Source organism: Elephantulus edwardii, unplaced genomic scaffold, assembly GCF_000299155.1.
Source record: "Elephantulus edwardii isolate Elephantulus edwardi_28Jun2011 unplaced genomic scaffold, EleEdw1.0 scaffold00012, whole genome shotgun sequence".
NCBI lineage: Eukaryota > Metazoa > Chordata > Mammalia > Macroscelidea > Macroscelididae > Elephantulus > Elephantulus edwardii.
This window is the reverse complement of record NW_006399762.1, coordinates 2132199-2135677: the sequence shown is the minus strand read 5'-3', so window position 1 is coordinate 2135677 and position 3479 is coordinate 2132199.

Below are 3479 nucleotides of genomic sequence, written 5' to 3'. Positions count from 1 at the left end.
AAATATCGATCTCTTCCAGTCAGTTGGCCAGCTGGCTGTCCTCCAGATTTCCTGGCACAACTTAGTGAGCACATCCAGGGCAGCGTCTGTTTGTTGAAATAAATCAATTGGTATTCTGTCAACTCCTAGAGACTTGTTTTTTGCCAGTTCCTTCATAGCAACTTGAATTCATAGCTATAGATGAAAAAATATGAATACTTAAAGAATATTGGATGCATGTATAAATACATATTAAAAACCACTAGTAAAAATATTACACACAATCAGTACAACTTACTTTAAAAACATTATTTTGGACTAGCAAAGTTTCTTCACAGGTTATTTTAGTTTCTCTATAAAGACATGCCTATTCAATTTTGTTTATCTCAATTACAGTAGAACAAGTGACAACCCTTACCAAAGGCAGCATACCCCTATTACAGTCAGTTCTACCCTGGACTAGTATTCTCAGAGTGTTAATCTTTATGGGAAGAGACTGTACATTTTCCTATGTTGCTCTTTGTTTAGAAGTTTCATGCACATATATTATACTATCTGGGCTTCTTAAAAGCAGCATAGAGAATAAGGACAGATTCTAAGAGTTAGGGAAATTCTTTGGCCTAAGCCTCAGACCCTTCATTGCTAAAAGAGGAAAACTAATACCATACTATCATGAGTATTAACTGAAACAATATTGAGAAAGTATTTAAAACAGCAAGTATTGAACTTTCTTTATTAAAATATACATATAATAAGTATATGTCACTTTGTGGTTGTGGCTGAGTACTCTCGAGTCAGAACTGAGATTGCCCATCTGTGGAGCAGCTGGTGGATTTTAACTGCCTGCCTTCCGGGTTGCAGTGCAATTTCTTACCACTAGACAATCAGAGCTTCCTAAATATGTCACTTTGGAGTTTACAAATTCATTTTATGTAATTTGTTTTTGATTATTACATGCATTGACTACTTAGGTCTGATTTTATTTGTATTATTAAGTTATTCACATAAATAACCTAAGAAGCAAGTATTTTTGATGGTGAAGTACCAAATGTCTGGCTAACCATGCTGCAAAATCTGAGGCTTGAACTCTTGATGTGTGAGTCTACATCTAACATAATCCCTACTATGCCATGCTATAGTTTTAACTATCTTTTTGGACACACTTACCAGTCCTTACTAATAAAAAATGTATGTACTCATACATATCAGAGGTTGAACACTGATTCTCCTACCAATGGCAGATATTGTTGGATTTTAAGTGCTAGCCTGGGAAGTGAATATGGTTAAGTACTCAACTACTAGTTAAAAAGCTAGAGGTGCCTTAGAAGAAAGGATTGGTGATGTACTTCCTCAAAATGACAATCTTGAAGACCCCTGTGGAGCAATGATACTTTGTACATATAAAGTCAACCTGAGTTGGAATTGATTAAGAATGTGATTGTTGTTATGTGCTGTCGAGTCACTTGCGACTCATAGCAACCCTATGTACAAAAGCCCTAAACTCCCCTCTGTCCTGTGCCACTCGCACTGTCTCTGACACTCCCACAACATGTACAAAAGAACGTGATTAAGAAACAGTAAGTGGGCTGGTCAGTAATTATTCACAGTAAAAAGTATGTTGAGCTTGTTTGGTTCAGGACAAAAGTTACTTGTTGAATTGTATTTCCATAAAATGAGAAAGTTACCAGTTGGAATCCACCAGGTGCTCCACCAGAGAATATTCACCATCTCAGAAACTGATGGAGGGTTGCTAGAGTCTGCTGGATGGCAGCAGCTTTGGTCTTGTTTTTTATATCCTCATTGGGCATATGGCTCTACAGGACAGTGTATTTGAACTTTCCATTGTATTTTCCCGTGGCTGAATTTACATGTTGTATCATCAATAGGAGGGCAAGAGTTTTGAGAGCAAATTGAGAGATACATTGGCCCAGCAAAACAATGGTTCTCATAAAGCTGTGCCTACCTTTATCAATTTACATGCTATGTATTAGAGGGATGGGCAATGACTAAGGATGGCAGAAGAAGAATTGATGCCTTTGAGTTGTGGGCAAGGGGAAGAGTACTGAATATACCATGGATTGTTAGGAGAACAAAGAGGTCTGTCTTGGAGAGGTCTGTCAAGGAGTTTCTCCTTGGAGGTAAGGATTGTAAGGATTTTGAAGATCTGTCTCATACTTTGGGCATATGGCCAGAAGGGACCAGTCCTTAGAGAAGGACCTCATGTTCAAGGGTGACGGGACAGGGCAGGAGAAGGCGGGCAGGAGAAGGCGACTCTGGACAAATAAGATGGACTGACAAGATAAGGATAACTGGGACAATGGATCAGGACAGGGCAGGGCTCAGAGCTATTGCACACAAGGTTGCCATGAATTTTAAGGCACAACCACCACCACCTCTATCACAGCTTTCTTTACCATTACTAAGCTCAAAGTTCAAATTAAGTGGTGACTTTTTCTACTGAAGACTACCACTCATCTTTCCAGGTTAGCTGGGAAAGACCAGCAGCTTTGTATGTAGATCTAAAAACTCTGGTCTTCATTGCAGATGCACTAAGACTATTCAGAACCTGTCCTGGTCACTGCTTGTAATAAAATGTTAAAGAATTTGTCTTGGAAAAACTACCCGGAAGAGGCAGGCTTGGTAAATACTAATTTATAATAATTTCTTAGAACAAATAATTCCTGTGGCAGGCACAGTGTTTTATGTTTATTAGTTCAGCAATAAGCAAATAACCTCAAGAGCTCCTATTATTTGATTTTATGGATGAGGAAATGGTGGTTTACAGAACGTGTCGAGGGTAACACACTTTAAAGTGGACCAGAACCCGTGTGGCCAATCTCCTAGGGCTCTTAACCCAACTGTCTCTTTCCCTTTGGGGTCTGCACTTGATCTATCACAAAGTAATTAAGGAGTGGGTATCGCGTATATTTCATTAGGGCCCCGGGAAGCCCCTAGTCCCAGGCGCACTTGCCCTGCAAGCCTCTGCGAAAGACAGCGTCGTCAAGGCGGTCGAGGGCACCATGTCGTGCCAAGCGCACCGAGACGCCTCCGAACCTGTCCAGCTCGCCCTGCAGCTCGAACACTCCGGCCGGGGGGTCCGCTGCGCAGCCAGGCCTGCCTGAGGCCGCGCGGTGCCCCGCCGAGATGGACGCACGGCGCGCCCGGGCCAGTGCAGAGCGCCAGCAGCTGCAGCTCAGCAGCCCCGGCATTGCCTCTGCGACTCGAGCAGCACTTCAGGTTCAGCCCGGAGTCACCCTTCCTCCGCCGAACCGCTGCCGTACATGATGGAAGAGTGTCACCAATTCTATAACTTGGCTTCCAATCTTTGCACCGTTCTTCCTAAGTGACTTCTAAGGGGTTTCCACCAATTAGCCCCTGGGGAAGGTGAAGAGAAACTGCCTTCTTTTCCCTTTTTCTAGGTAAGTCATCGGGCGCTTGTTTAGAGGTGGGAGAAACCAGGCTGGATTCGAAAGTTTACACTCTGAACTCCTTGGGTTTTT